General features: G+C 38.1%; 1 long non-coding RNA gene across 1 annotated transcript in view; it reads right to left on the bottom strand.

The window, feature by feature from the left end:
- Positions 1-707: 707 nt before the first annotated feature.
- The window catches only part of LOC134759759 (uncharacterized), a 33,432-nt gene continuing 12,576 nt past the window's right edge, over positions 708-21,563 (bottom strand). The window contains exons 2-4 of the long non-coding RNA XR_010136475.1: positions 8,457-8,521; positions 6,480-6,532; positions 708-828 (exon numbers count right to left, since the gene is read on the bottom strand). This is a non-coding gene — a long non-coding RNA (uncharacterized LOC134759759). The remainder of the gene's footprint in view (positions 829-6,479; positions 6,533-8,456; positions 8,522-21,563) is intronic.

Raw genomic sequence — 21,563 nt, 5'->3', positions numbered from 1 at the left:
CTGGCACTGTGTCACTTCTATCAGAGTGTATTACTTGAGCAGTTAGCCACAGGATGAACCAGATTCAACAAGATGAGGAATAAACATTTCAACTTTAGGGAGAAATACAAAGAAGCTGTGGACATCTTTAAGATACCTAGATTTTTCTCTATGGCCATACATTACTTATATTTCTTTCACATGTAAAATATACTCCCTCTTCTCCCAGACCTCCAAAAATCTCATTTTCTTATCTGATGTAGCTTCAAGAGCAGGATCTCATCATTTAAGTGAGGTTTAATTACAGATAAGATGTGTTGGATGTGATATCTTTCAATATGAAAGCCTAATGAAATAAAGTGACTAAGTTGACCCTTACATACTCAACATATAATAGAGAGACAGGAAGAGGAGAACCACAATTCACATTCCCGTCCCCTGCTCTGCTAGTAAATGTTTATCAAAGATTCTCCAGTGACAGGAGAAGTATCAATTTTTAACATTTGCTGATTTCAACAGTGTGAATAGCATAGTCAATTTCAATCTATCAATGTGTTATCAACTAGCTTGCAAAATTCCTTAACATTTAACAAATGGCCCTTGCACACCACTCTGTTCCATCCAAGAAGGGGAGTTGGGAAATAGGAACCATATCAATGATCCACAGCAATTGTGAAATCAAGTTGGGTACATATTGGCAATAATTTATTAGAGACATGTACCTTGGGGGTGATTTTTTATTCTTCTTGGCTCTACATTTTAGGTTCTTGGCTCTTCTCTCCGTGCCATCCTTCCTTTTCCACAATAAATGCCCCAAGTTTGCATTTAATTAGCGTGTGAATCTTCTTCCTGTCCATAGGAAGTTGGAGGCCCCAAAATCTCTTTGTATTATAAATTACCTGTGTTCCTTTAATTCAAAGTCCATAAAATCCCTTAAACATTGTCTGGGTTTCTTGTGTATCAATTTATAATTCACTTCATAAGTCACAGTCTACATTACTCTATTAACCAAAATAGTGGACCCACAAATCATTTTGAAACTGGTCCTTTTTTACCTTCTTAGCCTGGGAGTCAGAGTAATATGGAATAACACCCTTAAGATCCTAGAGACAGTCTAGGATAAATGGACTTCAGAGGATTAGAAGCCTTATTGCCCAGCTGAAAAGCATTGCCTTAAGTCTAAGATTCTAACAAGGAGTCAAACAGATGCACCCTTGAAACTTGACCTTAGACCACATTTTTCTGGCAGTGCCCTGGATGTAATTATTGTCTCAAGAGTCTTTTTCTGGGAGTGTCTAGTGAATAAAATTCTTTAAAAAACAAAACAAAACAGAAAGTCTTATCTTGAAAACCTAAAAATTCCTTCTCTAATTCATATCTCTTTCTTCTGTCTCTCTATATCTTGATATTATGTTATATGCAGCTAAAATAAATGAGTAGGGACCTTTGACATTTTGCCTATAAATATTCTCAGCTGAATTCACAAGTTCATTAGGCATTTTTCTACTTTCTGTGTTACCTTAGGTGACAGTATTGACAAACTTTTGACACTATATGAAATGAGTAATGTTATTTTCAGCTTCAAATAAAAAGTTTTTCCCTGTCCTTCCCACCTTTTGTTATGGTTTCCTTAATGTGCAACCACATTCTGCCTACCTCTTAGCTCCAAAGCCAGTGCCAAATATTTACACTTTTGCTAAAACAATGTTACATTTCCAGGCAGTAATTTCTGTTTTATCTGTTGCTGAATAAGTAATCATCCAAAACTCGTCTTAAGACAAGAACCATTTTATTATTTTTAAAACAATTATTTTGTTGTCTGGGCTCTGCTGAGTGGTTTTCTGCTCTATAAAATGTTGACTGGGATGAAAGTCATCATCCAGTCAACAGGAGCTTGACTAACTAGAAGGTCGAAGATGGTTCTCTCACATGACTAGCAGTTGATACTGGCAGTTGGCTAGGAGCCAAGATTGTCTGCTGGGACTACACATGGACAATCTCTGTGTCTTGGGCTTCCCACACCATAGCAGTTGGGTTCCAAGAAATAGCATCGTAGGAAAAAAAATGTTCTAAGAGAGAAAAAGCAAACATTTTCTGCATTGTTAAAGGGTATGCCCGGAACTGGTGTAATATCACTTCTTCCTTCTAGTAGGGGCAAGTACTCACAGGACCAGGGCAGATACAATGGGAGGGTGAATGAACATCAATTCTAAATGAGAATATAACAAAGAATTGCTGACCCTCTTTAATCCATGAGACTTTATCTTGTTTCATGAAATACAAATATTTCAGGTAACCAAAAAGAATAGCAATAACTTTGTTTTCACCATTTTTGATGAGTTTGTTTAGGTTATACACGTCTAACTATCATGTTTTTCCTTACTTTCTGAACTTGTATAACCATCAAAATGGAAAAATATTTTATTCTGGAGAGAGATTACATCTAAAATAATTCCAACTCTAAATGATCATGGACTATTATATTGGTGTCGTCTCTGATTACTCTCCCTATATGGTTTCAGTGTCACATATTGAAAATTTCATTCCTTATTTGTTCACGATGGTCACTCCTATAGCTAGCCTCCTTCATCTCTGCACAGAAAATATGTCCCAGACTTAGGATATCTAGATGTTTGGCCTGGCTCAGCTATTTTCTAAGTGACCTTGGGGAAATCAGTAAGCTTTCAACAATTTTCTCACTTATTATGTGTTGATAAAAATAAAACAAAATAATGCTTCACTATAATGAGACAATTTATGTGAAAGTGCTTTGTACAGTGTGTTATATTCATGTGAAGGATAACTGCCCACTCACTATGAACTCTTCAGCTGAACCCTCTCGGGGGACAGCTTGTGCTTATATGGAATGTTGCTTTGCTGGTTAAAGCCAGCCAGCTGACACTGACTGTATCTTTGAAAAAAAGGCCTCTGTCCACAGCCACTGCATGCACTATCACCTTTGAGAAGAAGGCCATACAACAGTGGGGCCCCCATATGTTTCAGGCAGCCAGCCAGCCAGCTACAACCTGTCAACCAACCATTCCTAGCCCAGTTGGTCTTTTCACATTACATCCTAAACCCCAGTAATTTCAATCTGTTTTGTTGCTTGTTTAGATACTTGGTCTATAGGACTCCAAATCATCAGTTTGACTAATTTGGGTACTGGATTCACCAGATGTTTTGGAGCTACATATGCATGTGGTTCATATAGAGAACCTTGTGTGTGCCCTTGTGTGTGCCTGACAGCTCTTTGGGAAGATGGAAAAAGCTTTTTGTAACACATGCCATTACTTCAAAGTCTTAAAGCCACCACCACAATTGTTGGAATCTGGGAAATAGAGTTAACTTTATGCATAGAAAGAATGTGTTATTTTATTCCCAAGATAAACAAACCACCCCTTTTCCCTACATTTTTCTTTTTCTGGCCCACCCACTCACTTTGCCTGAAGTTTTACCATTTTGCCCATTTTGAAAATTGAAGATGAAAACAAAATTGCCAATTTGTTCCAAGATATAAAATCATCATTAGTTAGTAATATAATTGAATGAATTGATTATTAGCTAAGCAGTGCCTTTCTAATTGAGTCCTGAAGGAATAGAACAGATGACAGATGATATTAGGTGAGATAAGAGAACATGAAAGGTTTAATATCTCTGATATGGATGATGAGGACATTAGCCACTGGCTAAAAGAGAGTAGAACATAAGCCAGTGAAGCAAAAAGCAGATGAGGGTAGGCATTTACGCCAACTTTGTATGAAAGGACTTCTACAAAGGAGATGGGGTGGATTGGGTGTGAACTGTTTGATCTGACATTGCTAGAGGAATGGTAGGAGCTAATGCCTCCAGATATTACTATGTTACTAACATCTCTCATGCTATACTCAGGCGATTTGATTATGATAGATTGCAAAAGAAGCCACAATACTTTGGATCAACTTTAATTAATAAGTAGTTGATTTCTCCACCTTTTGAATCTGGAATGCCCTTGTGACTGGCTTTGGCCAATAGAATGTGGAGGAAGAGAGAGTGTACCAATTAGAAGCCTAGGCTTTAAGAAGTCTTAAAACTTCCAGTATTTTTGCTCTTGTAACCTGCTATCGACATGTAAATAAAACCAGGCCAACCTGCCAGAGAATAAAAGGCATGGAGACCAGGTGCCACTGTCAACCCAACTAACAACCAGTCAAACGTTGGAGTCAGAGCTGCCTATCTGACTAGCACTGACCTCAGATGCATGAGTAAACCCAGTCAAAGACAGCAGAACCACTTGAGTCCAGCCCAAATTACTAGGCCATAGAACCCTGAGCTAACAGAATGATTTCTGTTTTAAGGCATTAAGCTTTACAGTGGTTTATCTTGCCTCAATAGCTAACTGTCTAAGTGATATAATGGAAATCACTCTAATTTTAGAGTTATTTGTAGCGTATGGGGGTCATTTGATCTTTCCTCTAGGATCAACAGGAGCTTGTTGAGAACAAAATGGACTGCAGAGAAAAAGCTGGTTATAGTCCTCTCAAATCTTGATTTGCCTGGGTTAAATGTTTTGATTACTCTGAGCTTACTTTTCTTTTTATTTATTTATTTATTTTTCTTTTTTTCTTTTCATTTTTCTGAGATAGAGTTTCGGTCTTGTTGCCCAGGCTGGAGTGCAATGGTGAGATCTCGGCTCCCTGCAACCTCTGCCTCCTGGGTTCAAGCAATTCTCCTGCCTCAGCCTCCCGAGTAGCTGGGCTTAAAGGCACCTGTCACCACACCTGGCTAATTTTTTGTAGTTTTAGTAGAGAGGGGGTTTCACCATGTTGGCTAGACTGATCTCCAACTCCTGATGTCAGGTGATCCACCTGCCTCGGCCTCCCAAAGTGCTGGGATTACAGGCATGAGCCACCACGCCTGGCCCAGAGTTTAGTTTTCTTCCACTCAGAAACAAGAGATTTTGGAGAGAGGATTATAGTAAGGTAAGATTATAGTAAGTTAATAGTTGACAATGGTTTTATTCCCTTGTGAAAGTGACATTCATACCCTAAAGCACATGATCCATAATCCAAAATAGTGAAAACAGTGATGAGGTAATAATGATTAGCAGTGAAAATAATGATGAGGTAAATATGGTAAGTGCTTAGGTAACAATGATAATATAACAATGGTACTCATAATCATACTTAAGAAGAATATGAATCATCATTATTATGTACTCTCTAAGTTTGGGGTACCATATTAAGGATTTCAGCAGCACACTCTCATTTAAGCTTCACTATAACAAAACAAAAATATCACTGCCCTCATTTTATAGATGTGGAAATCAAGTCTCAAAAAGTCAAATTGGGTTTCCCAGGGTCACAAGAGCAGAAAAACTAACAGCTAAGACTTAAATCTATCTTTCTATGGCTCTCAAAATCATGTTTATAATTATTTAGTTAATAAATAACAAACTAATACCTACAATAAGCAAGGCACTCTTCTAAGTGGCAGAAACGGTAAGAATCATGGGGCTCGGATTTTATAAGGTTTATGTTCTAATCAGGAGATACTGGAAATAATAAGGAAATAAAACATTTAAGATAGTAATAAGTGCTGTGAAAAAAAGATAAATATGATGCTGTGATAGTAAGCAATCTATTCTTTACATTGGGTGACTGTGAACGCCACCTAGCTATAAATGACAGGAAAGCACAGCCATGAAATATCTGGTGGGGAATGATTCTAGTTGGACGGAAAAGTTAATACACAGGCCATAGGGCTACAATGACATTAGACTTTTGAGTGACAATGACATTAGACTTTTGAGTGACAAAGTCATTGCTGGAACATAAGGAAAGCTGAGTGTGTGATTCTGAGAAGATAATCAGGGTCTTGATTATTTAAAGGGTCTCATGATCTACTTGCAGATCATAGTGAACAGTTTTGATTTAGTTTTGAATGCAATTGGAAACAGTTGGAAGATTTTAAGCAGGCAAATTACATAATCTAACGTATGTTTTAAAGAGATGACACAGACTTCTGTGTAGGATTACTTTAACACTCCGTTTTGGTCTTATGACTAAGAGTGTAAGTCATAAGACGAACAAGGAGTATTAAAGTAATCCTAAGAAATAACAATGGCTTGAACTAGGGCAATAGTAGTAAAAATTATAAGTAAACAAATTTGGAATACTGTTTTGGATGTTCAGTTGACAGAATTTAGTGACAGAACGATTTTTAACGATAGAATGGTTCTAAGGCGTGAAATTATTAAGAACAACTTCTAGATTTTAGTGTCTGAAGGCCACATATCAAAAGGACAATGACTAGGGTAGAAGCAGGTCATGAAGTGGAAAAAGGCTCAAAATCTCTACATTTGGTAATTCATGACATTTCGTGAGACTTCAGGTCATGAAGTGGGAAAAAAGCTCAAAATCTCTACATTTGGTAATTCCAAGAATATATATTTAAAAAGATATTTTATACAGGAGTATGGTACTCTAGGAAGCCTGTAGCAAAGATAAAAACATGGTGGTTACCTGCAAACAGATGGTAATTGAAGCCATGGGGCCAAATGGCTGGACAAGCTAACCTAGAGAAAGAGTTCAGATATGAGATCAGAGGTGGCTAGAAATAATTTTAGAGGCCAAACCAAAAATTAGCAGTCAGGCTGAAAAAGAGTGACAAAGATAACTGAGAAGGAAAAGCTAGTGCAGTAGGATTAACCCCAGGAGAGTATGTTTTTCTAAATAAGAAAAAAAGTGTTTCTTTAAAAAAGAAAAAGTGACCGATTCTGTTGAGTGTTTCTGAAAGTTTGAATAAAAGGAGAAGAAATGATGATCGGACATAACTTATGATAGTTGATGATCATACCATTTCAGAAGGCTGGTGACAATAAAAGCCTAAAGAGAATGAGTTAGTCCGGGCACTGTGGCTCATGCATGTAATCCCAGCACTTTGGGAGGCCAAGACGGGAGGATCACCTGAGCTCAGGAGTTAGAGACCAGCCTGGGTAACATGGTGAAACACCATCTCTACCAAAAAGACAAACAAAAAATAGCCAGATGCAGTGCTGCACACCTGTCGTTTCAGCTACTTGGGAGGCTGAGGTAGGAGGATTGCTTGAGCCCAAAAGGTTGAGGTTACAGAGTCAAGATCACACCATTGCACTCCAGCCAGGGCAACAGAGTGAAATACTATCTCAATAAATACACAAATAAATAGAAATGAGTTTATGAGAGAATGCAGAAGAGAAAGTACGTTGATACTCTATTACTTGCCATATGTTTGTGGGGAAAGGATTTATTTTGAAGAAGTTGGCCTTTTAGTAGCCATCCAATTATAGACGACTTGGTTAGAAATGTCATAGAGAAATGGGTAAAGGTATTAGAGTAGTGCCTCTGGGGCACCTGTAGTCCCAGCTACTGGGGAGGCTGAGGCAGGAGAATGAAGTGAATCTGGGAGGCAGAGCTTGCAGTGAGCTGAGATTGCACCACTTCACTCCGGCCTGGGCGACAGAGGGAGACTCCATCTCAAAAAAAAAAAAAAAAAAAAAAAAAGAGTAGTGCCTCTGAAATAAAAAAATTACACAAATTCTCAAATTTTATTAAATTATTTTTAAAATAATCTAATTGTAAGCTAAGTTCCACTCTAAACAATACACTAATTTTAGCAATGAATAAAGCATTTATATTCCGAGGAGACCAACTGATGTGGCAAAACGTAAAATAAAATAACTGGAGTACCAATCAACTTCTAGGATGGGATAAGTTGATTTTGACTAACAGCAACAGTTTTATGGGTAAAGTCAACATTTATAAGACATGGAAAGAGGAGGAAAACTGATAATTGGATAAGTCAGAGAAAAAGAGGAGAGACAGTGGCATCCAGTGTAGCTGGGGCATAAGTTGGGAAGGGGTAAAGAGGTAGACTGAGGCAAATATTTAGAATATCCAGGTTCTATGCAATTTATGGTGATATAAACAACGAGCCAGTAGATAGTATTAAGGAGAGGAGTAACATGATCCAGGCTGCTTTGAAATGTCAGCATTTCATTACTGGTATGTGCAAGATGATTTGGAAGATAAAGAGTCTTACTCAAAGGCTACTGAAATATTCCAGATGAGAGGTAATGAGGTATGAACTCAGGCACTACAAATAGAAATGAAAAATGGGGAGAACTTTTGAAGATGTTGCTGAAAAAAAAGAGAAATAATGGTTTGTTGGTTAGTAAATTGTTCCATTGCTGTGAGCGCATAGCAATCCATTCCTATGGTCTACTCCAGGGTGAGCCAGACAGTTATCATTTACAGTGCATGAATTTGTGGTCTGGCGATTACTACTGGCTGAAATGTGTGAATGGTGCAAAAAGGTGGGGTTGGGAGCTATAATGAGAGACAGATGTAGAGAGAGAGCATTGAGAATCCTGCGCACATGGCAAATTGTGGCATGTGGTTAGTTTACTGATAAGGAGACTCTTGGAGCTTGCTGTGGCCACCACAGAGGATTTTGCTTACCTCTGGCCATCTGCTCCAGCTCTGGTTATCTTTTCTTCTTCTATCCAGAGTCCCAGAATGACTTCCTAAAAAGAAAAAAAACAATGGAAGGAGAGGGAAGAAGGAGAAAAGAAAAGAGCTATCACCTCCTCAAATTGTTCTCAGATTTGGGTCTGTATTGGGGGAAAGGGGATGCATGCGTGCGCTCACACTCAGGAATCCTTGGTTCCGGCATGTGAAGTGGAAACAGGTATTGGTGCTTTGATTGAAGCTGGGGTAGAAGCCTAAAAGCCCAGTCTTCTTGGCTGGCCCCCCTGGGCCCTCCTAAGGTCTCTATTGAGATTGTGGCGAGTGCAGTCAGTGAACCACTTATCCAGTGCTCTTATTTTTCATGCTGGGAAACTGAAACTTTGAGAAATGAGGTGACTTGCGCAACCGTCACATACCTGTTCAGTGGCAGAATGATGCCTGAAATCAAGTTTTAATCCTGGGCTGTTCTCATAACATGTTAATTTCATTCAGAATTACAGACTATCTCTCTGATTTCTTTTTTTTTTCTTCTTCTTTTTTTATTATTATTATTATACTTTAAGTTTTAGGATACATGTGATTTCTTATAGTTTCTTGCTCAATGGGTTAAGCATGTGTTTTTCATCCGATGTTTTCAAATCTGGAGTCTTACTGACCATGGAAGAAATCCCACTTTGAGAACTGGAAAATTCCTAAAGAGAGTGAACAATCTACCAGTAAGCATACTTTTCATATGCAAATTAGCCAGGAGCCCATCAGTCCCTTGCCCCTCCACATACCTCCTCTATCTGGCTCTTACACTCCAGGTCAATATTCCTCTAACCTAATCACCCTAGGTCCAGGTACCAGGCAACTCAGGACAGCTCCTACACCCCAGAGCTCACTGAAATTATTCAAACTAGGCAATCATAAGCCTAGTCCTCACCTGGTCCTTCCTAGGAAAATCACAATAAAATCTCTTACATTCTTTTCATATTCCTCTTGCTTCCTGCCCAACTCTGATACTTCTCCATGTGACCTTCTTGCGTGGTGTGGCATTCTCCTACCTCTTGGGAACTATAAGTAACAAATTGTCTTTTCAGTGCTAGGCTTCTTCTGATCTCCAACAGATCAGGAGAAGCCTGAATACCTGAAAAACAATAAAACCTATGTTTTAAAACACCCATGTCTCTTCCTTGTTCTTATTTGTCTTGACTATCTCACCCACTGCAGTGTGAGCTCCTGAGACTAGGAGGAAGATTTTGCTCTACTTCGAAGTCTCCAAGTACCTGGCACAAATAGTAAACACCTAATACATATGTTAAATTATGAATGTGGATTTTTAAATAAAACTTGCAAATTTAATACATGAAAAAACCTCTAATAGGCATGATCACCATTCTCAATGAGCTGATAGTCAAGTCTTACCTAGGAAAAATAAAATATGCATCTAGGTAACTGAAATAAAAAGTTAGTATGTAATGTCAAAATAGAGACTCAGATAAGATGTGTTCACATGCAACAGGAAATAAAATTATCACGGGTGTAATTTAAGAAGTGGAAGTGGGTATTGATAGGCAAAGCCAGGTATGAGGCATCTCAGTTGGTAGGTAGGACATACATAAAGTCACGAATGTAGAAAAACAATGAAACATTAATTACCGTGTTTTAAACACGTCAACATCTCAACTTTTCCTTTACAAAAATGTCCAAACCGTTAGCATCATTTAAAAGATGTCTTCCTCCGTTTTCTTTGTCTGACCCACTCTTCTGTACTATTCTTTGAGAAACCTGTGATTCCCCAAGTCCAAACTTCTTCTCCCTTTTCAGTGCTCCCATAGCCCCCATCTCTCTCAACCATAAAATGTAGAGTATAGTGTAATATTGTCCAAGTGTCTATATTTCTCATTAGACTTTAAACTCCAGGAAAGATCTCTCTCTCTCTCTGTCTCTCTCTTTCGCTGTGTGTGTGTGTGTGTGTGTGTGTGTGTGTGTGTCAGGGGACAGGGAATGGTGGTATCAATCTTGTGTTGCTCATTGCTATGCCCACATCATCTAGCACACACTGAATATTCAATAAGGGTTGACTGATCAATTGATTGCTGAAAAAGAGAGAAAGGAGTTTTTCCAATTTGGCTGCAGTTAGAACTGTGTCGATGAGCTGGGAGGTGACTGTATAATTTATCATTTCACCTGTGATATTATTAAAGCTAAAGAGGATGCGATTATTAACTCTGTTATGACAACAAGAATAAATGAGACTTGCTTTGGCAAGTCAGGGTTTTAAGTTACATCTTGTCTCAACTATTGTCTGCCCTTAGCCTGGTCTAATACAAAATTTCACAGAAGACAAAAGAGGCAACCTTAAAGATAACACTTCAGAGCTCAATCATTGATGCTTCCTCCATTGTCTTGATTACTTGCTCTGGGAAAGATCTGGAGGATTTAACCTTGGATACAAAACGTTGCCAGAGAGTCTAAGACAAAGTTTATTGATAGTAATAATAAAAGTAGTGGTAGTAATAATAATAAACTATCTTAGTTTTTAATTGCTACATTACAAGGTACTACAAATTTAGTGGCTTTAGTGGCTTTAAATTTGTTGTCTTAAGAGTTTCTATAGGTCCAAAGCCCAGGTATAGAGTGACTGGATTCTTCACCAGGCTGAATTCAAGGCATTTTCTAGGGCTATGGTTATCACCAGAGTTTTGTGGTCCTCTTCCAAGCTTGCTGGGCATTGGCAGACTTTCTTTCTTGTGTCTGTAAGACTGAGGTTCTTATTTTCTTGCCAGCTTTCAAATGGGAACCACTCTCTACTCTTAGGGGCCAGTCTCAGGATTTTGCCACATGGCTTCCTCCATAGGTAGCATACAAGACTGATGCCTGCCTTCTTCCAGGCCAGCCAAGCACATCTCTCTGGCTTCCTCTTCTGCAATGACCAGAAAAACTCTCTGCTTTTAAAGGACTTATCTGATTAGATCAGACCCACCTGGGAAAACCTCCCTTTTGCTGTCTAATGCAGCATTATCACCACAGCAATATCTCCTCATATTCACAGGCTCTACCCACAATAAAAAGCAGAAGGGATTATACAAAAATGAGGAGATTTTGGAGATCATCTTAGAATTCTCTCCACCGCATGTATCATTTTTGAACAGTCTCCATAAGACAGGCACTATGATAAGAACTATGCATGCATTATCTTATTTAAACAGCACAATCATTTTATGAGGTAACTGAGACTTAGAGATTACAGTTGATGCTGTGGTTCCACTCAAACTTCTTCCTCCCCACTTCAGGATTGAGCCCCTGTTCTCCCAATTGCTGGGAGATTTAGTTGCTGAGGACTCTTAGCTCAGTCCCTCTCCAGGAGGCATCATTGGATAAAGACAATTGACCACACCCAGAGCCACACTCCCTCCCCAGAGGGAGCTCACATTCAGTGATGGCAATTGTAGCTTATGAAGTCTCAGGCCCTTGCCCTTGAGACAGGAACATGCAACATCCAGCCCCAGAAGTTCTCACAGGATCAGCTGTGGCTTTTGTTACAAATCTCAGAATCTGGGTCTGTTTCAGGAAAACTGACATAGTACAAGGAGATGAAAAACAAATAAACAAACAAACAAAAAAGCCGTGACGTAGTTCACAGAGATAGTATTAATAAAAGCTAGGACCAGTGTTTGAACCCACGTACAAACAACCCATGCTGTAAATCACTGTGTGATCACTCCTTATTAGTCGCTTAAGCATTACAAGTAGAGAATTTGGAAAATGATCATGTCTGTTTCCTCTGAAACCTGAGATCAATTTGGCGTGTTATTATTTGCACAAAGAAAAAATAGAAGAATATTTTATTTTTTTTATTGGAGTCAAGATATACAATAAACTTGTGATTGATTTCTTGCAATGTTATCAATTCAAATACTTTTGAGAGTTGGACAAGAAAAAATAGGTCTCTGGACTCATCACTTTTTAATACAGAATTGCAGTTCCAATGTCACTGCCTGAATGTCTGCATTAATAGGAATAACTTAAGCTTCCAGGTTAATGGTTCCCAAATGCTGGTCCTTGTTCCAGGCCAGTGACAGCAGAGTGTCAGGAGCAAATCAAGCATTCAATCAATAGCTGATAAATAGATGGATTATTAACCATCACCCTTAATTTTCTGAATAGGACTCTGCAGTGTAAAGTGTCAGATACATATTTGTAAAAGTCTTTCCAGGTGGTTCTGATGCAGAGTCAGATTTGAGCAGCCTTACTGAGGTAGTTACACTAATTTTTATTTTGGCAAAATGCACCTATTGTCAAATTTATCATTTAACCATTTTTTAACTGCAATAAAGTATACACAACAGAAATGACTTTTACAGTTTTAAAGTATATATTTCAGTGGCATTAAACACATTCACAATGTTGTGCAACTATCATCCCTATCTATTTTCAGAATTTTCCATCAACCCAAAAGGAAATCTGTGCCTATTAAGCAGTCAGTCTGTATTTCCCCTCCACCAGCTTTAGGATAGTTTTTACACTGAGTCATCTGACCCAGTTCATGTCCTGATAATTCACATATTTCTTGTTTGTCCCCTGAGTCTAGTCATTTCAGACTAAATTCCCTCACATGGCATAATTTGGAGACCACACATAACATGATTTTTCTTCTCTTGATCTGTTTATATTTGTCCAAATCCCCTTTAAATTGCACTATCTGAAACCTGGCATGGTTTTGCCAGAATGCATAAAGCAAAGCTATCTCCTGCCTGGAGCCTAACATTATACTTCTTTAATTTAACCTTAAATAGTTTTGAGAGCAGTTATTTTATACTGCTGATACCCATTGAACTTGAGAACTAATTTTTTATATGTGCAACTGGTAGGGTTTATTTCCTTGTATGTAAAGATATTTTAGGAATCTAAATTCAGGAATTTATATTCATCCCTTTTAAATTTGTTTTAAAGCAAGTTTTTTCCAACTTTCTGAGATCTTTTGAGATATGATTTTAAATTTAATTATTATCTTAATTCAAGTGAGTTTCAGATGTCATATTAGGTTGTATAATTCAGGTCCTCTGACAAAACTATATATATATATATATATAATGTGTTGGATTTTACAAGCCTTGGAAAGGCTCAGACACTCTTTTGGAAATATCCATTTATCTATTCATAATTTACCGTAGCTACTTAGAACACAGACAGAGCTATACAGTATACTCTGAAATATTATTGTGAATAAGAAAAATTGAGTCCCTTCTTGTATTTGTCAGTGGGATAGGCTGATTTCTATAATGGCCACCCAGAGATGCCCTGTTCTAGCCTTACCCTGGCACGTGTGATTATGGTGACATATCATCACTCCCATAATTATGTTACATGGCATAGCTTACTTTAAAATAGATCATCTTGTATTATCTGGGCAGCCCTGACATAATCATATGAATCCCTAAAAGCAGAGTGCTTTCTCCCAGTGGTGGTAGAAGTAGGGTCAGAGAGATTTAGAGCATGAGAGACTCAACGTGTGGTTGTTGCTTTGAGAATGGAAGGGGAAACTGTGTGAGAAAGAGTGTGAGAAGCCTCTAACATCACAAAGCAGACATCAGCAAGGAAATGAGGATCTCAGCCTTATCCCATTGAGAAAATATGTGAATTCAGCAATATGAATGAGCTTGAACATAGATTCTTTTCCAGAGCTGTCAAATAAGAGCCAAGTCCAGCAAACACCTTGATTTTATTCTTCTCAGACCTAGAGGAGAATACCCAGCAAAGCCCATCTAGATTTTTCACCAGCAGAAACTGAGTGATAAAAAATAGTATTGCTCTAAGCCTCTAAGTTTGTGGTAACTTGTTATGCAACAGTAGAAAAGTAATATAACCAGAGACTGGTCAATAAAATAGAAATACTTCTGAGTCTTACAGATGGAGGGAATTGAATTTAATTGGTCAAACAGATGGGGGGGTGGAGGGGAAATCTAAAAATTCAAATAAGGGAATTGGAGTCAATCTAACGATTCTAAGGAAAGAAAGCCACCATCACTTCTAGGGCTGGAGGTAAAATGAGAGGAGGTGAAGTTGCCAGAGCCGAGAGCTGAAATGACGCTGGTGCCAGCCCATTGGGAGGTGGAGCCAGAGAGGAGATGAAGACACTGTGGGAGCCATCCAAGTCAGAGAGAGAACAAGGGGAATCTACTCCAAGGTTTCCCCTTCTTCTGCCCTCCAGTTGTCAATCAACCCTTCTTATTGGCAAATCTGCCAGGAGGCCAAAGAGCAAGGGCTCTTAGAAAATGTTGTAATGTGGCCAGGCACAGTGGTTCACGCCTATAATCCCAGCACTTTGGGAGGCAAAGGCAGGTGGATCACCTAAGGAGTTTGAGACCAGCCTGGCCAACATGGTGAAACTCCATCTCTACTAAAAATACAAAAATTAGCCAGGCGTGGTGGTGCATGCCTGTAATCCCAGCTACTCTGGAGGCTGAGGCGGGAGGATCGCTTGAACCGGGAGGTGGAGGTTGCAGTGAGCTGAGATTGTGCCACTGCACTCCAGCCTGGGCAATAGAGTGAGACTCCATCTCAGAAAAAAAAAAAAAAAAAAGGAAAATGTTGTAATGTCATTCTCTGGTGATTCAGAGCAAAGAAAGAGAATGGTAAGGAACGAATTTGACAGCAACAAGTCAAATGACCAACACAGAGTTTACATTATTGAGTTTATAGACTAGCAAAATAGACAATAAATAATTTGAGTGTCATGTAGTAAGTGCCCTACTATTTGCCAAGGAGTGTATCAAGCAAGCATTTTATATGCCTATCTTATGGAATCATCTCAATAATCCAGAGTTATGTTGGCTCAATTCTTCACCCCTCCCCTGCATCCCTACTCTTACCATAGGCTCCTCCTGGGATAAGTTTCTCTCCCTGTATTCTTGACTTCGAGGTTTGGACATCTGATTTTCTGTGGCTAAATATGTAGGGCAATTGTAAAAGTGTACCTGTTCCTTGGGCTGAAGAAGCTTCATGTTTTCACATAATCTCTTTTGCCTTTGTCATCCCAGAGGAAAAATGAGTCCCAGTTAACATGCTAATCCTAGGAAGATGAGACAAGTGCTGCAGAGCCAACCCAGACAACCACCAACAGGGTGAAGCAGAGCTACCTCCAATTCTGCAGCCTGTGAAGAGTTCAACTCCAGTGAAGCCCAGCCTCAATCAGCCAATGCCCTGTGATTATGAAAATAAGTGATTTTTGTCTTAGCCACAGCATTTTGGGTTGGATTAATAGGTACAATTACTGTGGCAAAGTTAACTGCTACAAATGTTGAAAACTAGATAGCAGAAGAACAAAGTATAGATGATTAATACTTTCCAAGATCGCTAGAGTTAGTAAGCAGCAGAGATGGGATTTAAGCTTAAGTCTGTCTGACCACAGACCCTAGGCTCCTAAACACTACCTGTACTAATTATAATAAATCTTGGATTCCAGTTTCAGATAGAAGAGCACAATCAGAGGTTCATGATCATTTGAGATTCATCATTCAGGTCCCACCTCTTTTTTTTATGGAATTGCTGTCAGAGTGACTCTTCTTTTCTTAAGGAATGAGATATCACCAGGAGAACCCAGCTCCCACTGAGAAGAAACAAACACAGATCCCAGCAGCTGCCTGAGTAAGTCCATGCCATCCATTATCCCCCAAGCTGCTCAGAGACAGTGATGCAGTGTTTCAAGCTGCCTCTGAAATAGGCGAGCAGCTGGGCTGGAGCATGAAGCTGGTGATTTAAGGTGGTGTCTCTGCCACTCCATGCTGCCACTATGCCCTCAGAGGAATCCACGTAAGTGGGGAGTAGATGAGCTCTCCAGGGAGTTGGTCAGGCCAGTGGTGCTGAAGCACAGGGAAATTTATGGCAGTGTTTCCAAATGGCTGCCAGCAGACCAGTGAGGCTTCAAAAGCCTGGAGAGCCTCTTCCCTTGCTTTACTCCATTCCCACTGCCACCACCTAGTTGTAATTCCCAGAATCTCAGGCCTGGATGATAGCAACAAAAGTCTTGTCACTTAGGCTTCAACTCTTCATTTTTTATCCCATTGGGATGCAATGACTCATACCTCTTTGACCCCTTTGTATCATACATCCTAATAAAGTAGTCATAGTGGAAAAAGTACAAGATTAAATATCAGAGCCCTATATTTGGATCCCAAATGATGTTAGATATCATTGCATAATTGGGATTATTATAACTCTCACACACGTAACTCTTAGCTATTGTTATTATTGTTGTTATTGTTATTAGGGCTAAAAATTATTTAATGCTTCTAGGTTCTAAAGGATATATAACAGAGCACAAGCCTATAAGCTAGGGTCCATGATCCTTGCTGTATAGACAAAGAAACTGCAACTCAGAGAATGTAAGCACCTTGCCCCAGGTCCTATAGCTAATGAGTAATGAAACCCTAAAGTGCTTGAACCCAATACTCTAGGCTTTAGAAACTGCATGCTGAACTGAGTAGATGTTCCACTTTCTAGCTCTAAGCATCGGGCCAGTAACCTAATTTCTTTTAGACTTATTTTGTTTATCTAAAAATGGCAAAATAATATCTCTATTAGTTTTATTCCCTTAGTTACAAGTGACAGAAAACAACACACATTTTTCTTTAAGAACAAAAGGGAAATTATTGATTTGTGTAACTGATTTTGTTTTTTTGAACAAAGGTTTCAATGTCATCTCCAGCACTCAGCAGTGTCTTTCTCTGAGCTGGCTTCACTCAAGGTAGGGTCCCTATAAATGGTGTTCATGGCAATTACAGGGTCACATGCTACTGTCCAGAGAAGCTCCAATGACAAGAAAGCATTTTTTCCCTAATGGTTTTAATAGCCATCCTGAGGTAGGTTGATCCAAAATCAGTCCAGTGGACCTCAGTCACAGTAGCCCAGAAGATAGAACACACCAATTGGATGTGATGAGGTCATGCTTCAACCTATAGCGAAAATATTTTAATGAACAATCCAAACTGGGTGAATTCTCTGTGGGGACAGCCTATTCTTAAAAACCAAACCAAACAAAGCAATATGTTGCCACTAGAAGATTAAGGAAACTGGCATATTTTAAGTATCAAAATGTATAATCACATCATATACATGATTTTATCCTTCTTTTCACAATAGCCCCCAAAGTAAGTATAGTAGGTATTCTTATTAGAACCATGTTATAATTGAACAAACTATGGCTTAGAGAAGTTAACAAACTCTCACAGGATAACAGAGATAGTAAGCTACAAGGGCTGGAATCACACCCATCTATACTAACTCCAGATTTGTGCACTAATTTTAGAACCGGAATATGTCGTCCTCTTAAGTGCAACCACTCTTTTGAGTAACAGCTTCTCGGGACTTAAACCAGAACTTGTAAGTGTATATAGAACACATCTCCTTGCAGCCTGTACAACCAACAACATCGGACCCCTATCAGAAACACGCTGTTCTGGAGGACTTTAAGGTGAGAGTTTCTACTGGAATATTGAATTTCTTGCTTCCTTATACTCCCTTCCCGGGTAGAACACTGAGATATCTCAAAGAATTGGAGCCAAATGAATATTGGCCCTTTGCTGTCTATCTTATTAGCTCAATAGGGTAGAAGTGATGGCCGCCCAAAGGACCATGCCAGCAGTCAGATTTGTCTTGGTGAGCGTAAGTGCTTGGCCTGGAGTTTGCTATCCTTGTAGGTATGTTGTAAGGAGAGGCAGAGTAAAATGGAATCTGAACTGGAGAAGAGTCATTGGGAAGCAGTAGTTCTGTAAGTGGAGACTTAAGGCAAAATATGGCTGAGAAATCAGCCAGCAGAGAGAAAGTAGAAAAAACTGAAAACGGGAGGACTGAGAGGTGTCTCACAGTGTCTGCACATCCATTTAGATAAATTCTATTGGAATATGTCATCATTTAATACAGTATTGGATAAGTATATTCACTGACATTTGAAGATGCTCAGAATATAGGAAACAATATGTATTGTACTAAACAATTGACATGTGCTAATTTCTTAACCATCAATCACTTCCTGAGGTACAATTATTCCCATTTTGAACATGAGTAAATCACCAAGATTAGAACTGTTATGTAAGCAGTTCAGTGTTATAAGCACCTCATAGATGACTCTCATTCTGCAGTTCAAGCCTCCAAAAATGCTCAGAGAAAGGCCTGAAACGCTACACCCTAAAAATTTAAGATAAACTATTTATAAAAGTGGTATTATGGGCATTTGTTTTCCTGGTTTTGTTTGTTTTTCTTTTACTTATAGGGGTTTTTCCACTTTTGTCATAATGATAATGATAATAGTAAAACATATATCACTTTAATTACTCAAATCATTATAGATCAAATAACATTTCCTTAATTTTCATTAAGAAATATTAAAGTAATGTTTTTATCATATGCCTGGTAAATAAACTCTTTTTTAAAAAATAATATGTCTATGTTTTGTGGATTCAAACTGTAGAAAACAGAGCCTTTCCTTTCACAGAGCTCAGCTTCATGGACTAGCCATGACCCTTATGAATAAGCTATAAGCAAGTACTAACATCGTGCTACAGTAATCTAGCTGAGGGAGTGATGGATGAATTAATTTATTTGCATATGTAGCACTAATAATTGCTAACATTTATAGTAAACTCAAAGACCCTTAAAACCCACAGAGTCCATTATCCCGTTTGATTCTGAAAGTAGCTATGTAAACTATTTCAAAAAAATATGTAGACCCACTGATTACTGCAAAGGACATCCATGTTCAGAGACACTGAGTGACTTTCAGAGGGTTAAGCAACTAATAAAAGGCAGAGGATGGTTTTTAACCCAAAAAGGCTGACTCCAAGCTCAGAGGTCTTTTCACCAGAAAGTGGAGCCTCCTATGTAACATATTATGCTTTTGAAAATGTTTTACATTTATCTCACTTATTTTTAATAAGGCAATTAATTTAACTAGTTTATGTGGAGTATTTACTCTATGACAAGAAAGTTGCTGGGTTCTGGGGATGCAAAAGTAATAAATTCCACCAGAAAATTATATTTGGAAGATTAGACATTAAAAGTATACACAAAACCAAAACTACAGAAAGGAGAGTATTAGTTTTTCCAACTTTTATTTAGATCTTTTACATATTTCCATAAATATTAAATTAAATATGTTCTATTTTCTTTTAAACACCATAAACTCTTCCAAACATATTACCCTTTTTGTCTTAATATACTAGTAACCTACTCTTATGCCATTTTAATGTAAGTAAAAATATGATTATGGAATATTAGATCTGGAAAAGGCATGAAAAGGACACAGAGCAGGTACGCAAATACTTTTGCTCAATTAATGAACAACTGAATGAATGATGGAAAGAAATGCCTGTTACTCAGTGGATCCAATTAAAGGATTGAGTATCATCTGTTGCATTGTGGATACAAAATTTTCTGTGTGACCACAAGTGGGCTACATTCTATCTACGACCCCTTCTACTTGAAGGCTTTGAATGTCAGGGCCACAAACTATGGTTAAAATTGGTGAAATCTGAATGTTCTCCCTATTTTTTTTTAAATTATAGAAGTAATATATGATGTTTCCTGAAAAATAAGATTCAAAAAATCAATCAATACTATGTAAAATTTTTATGTCATAGTCACCTCTCACTCCATCCTGATCCATTGTATAGGAGTGTTTCTGTGTATCACTTATCATTTTTATATTATATAATTTAATGTTTTTCTGTTAGATAATTATAATCACAGATATTTGACTTATAAAAAGAAATGGCATCAATCTTTAAACATTGTACTACAAAGCTTTGATCCTCCCACCTTGGTCTTCCAAAGTGCTGGGATTCTAGGTGTGAGCCACTGCACCCAGACGATAAGCCATTTGCAATTTTGATCTCTACTGCCAAATTGTCCTATAGAAAGGTTGTATAAAATTATGACCCTTCATCAATATATGTGAGTACCCTTTCTCTATATTCTCGCTAACAATGTATACTACAATTATTTTTTTCACATGAGGACTGGGGAAGAGTATTTCTCCACTTATTAATATAACTTATCTATGTCTTAATTTTTCCCACCTATAAAATTAACATAATACAAGTATTTACCATTTAAGTTCTTGTGTGTATAAAATAAGTTACAGGTGTCAAATACCAACAAATGACACCAACAGGTGTCAGTACGCATCAAATAAAGAAGAGTTTACAAAACGTTGGCTGTCTTTTCTTTGAGTTGGTTGGAAGTCTTCAAGAATAACCTTCAGCTCGGAAACCAAAGTGCCTTCCATTTAAGACTACTTGGAAATCATTGGTGATTATTAACACTTCTCATTTCAGTTTAATCCCAGTTTATGTATTTCCTTTCAAAGTGAAGCTTTATTAGTCTTGGTCAAACACTGATGATACCATTAAAGGGAACTACAAGAGAGATGACTTGTCCTTGTAATTCTGTAAGTCTTTCTTTCTCTTTCTCTCTCTTTTTATCTTTTTCTCCCTTCTTTTTTTAAATGTATTTTTTCTCTCCTTTTTCTTTCTTCTTTCCTTCCTTTCTTCTCTCCTTCTTTTCACTCTTTCCTTCTTTAAAATAATGAATTAATATTCAGAAAGGCAATGTTGTGATTTTTTTATTATTATAGTTTAAGTTCTGGGATACATGTGCAGAACGTGCAGGTTTGTTACATAGTTATACACGTGCCATAGTGGTTTGCTGCACCCATCAATCTGTCATCTACATTAGGTATTTCTCCTAATGCTATCCCTCCCCTAGCCCCCCACCTGCCAACAGGCCCTGGTGTGTGATGTTCCCCTCCCTGTGTCCATGTGTTCTCATTGTTCAACTCCCACTTATGGGTGAGAACATGTGGTGTTTGGTTTTCTGTTCCTGTGTTAGTTTGCTGAGAATGATGGTTTCTAGCTTCATCCATGCCCTTGCAAAGGACATGAACTCATCTCTTTTTTATGGCTGCATAGTATTCCATGGTGTATCTATGCCACATTTTCTTTATCCAGTCTATCACCCTTTCCTTCTTTAAAATAATAAATTAATATTCAGAAAGGCAGCATTGTGTTTTGATAAATGCACTCACTCAAACATATATACTGGACATCAGATTAGAAA

The sequence above is a fragment of the Pongo abelii genome, chromosome 13 (assembly GCF_028885655.2).
Source record: "Pongo abelii isolate AG06213 chromosome 13, NHGRI_mPonAbe1-v2.0_pri, whole genome shotgun sequence".
Taxonomy (NCBI): domain Eukaryota; kingdom Metazoa; phylum Chordata; class Mammalia; order Primates; family Hominidae; genus Pongo; species Pongo abelii.
Note: the sequence above shows the minus strand (reverse complement) of the source record. Positions and strands in the feature narration are given on the sequence as shown.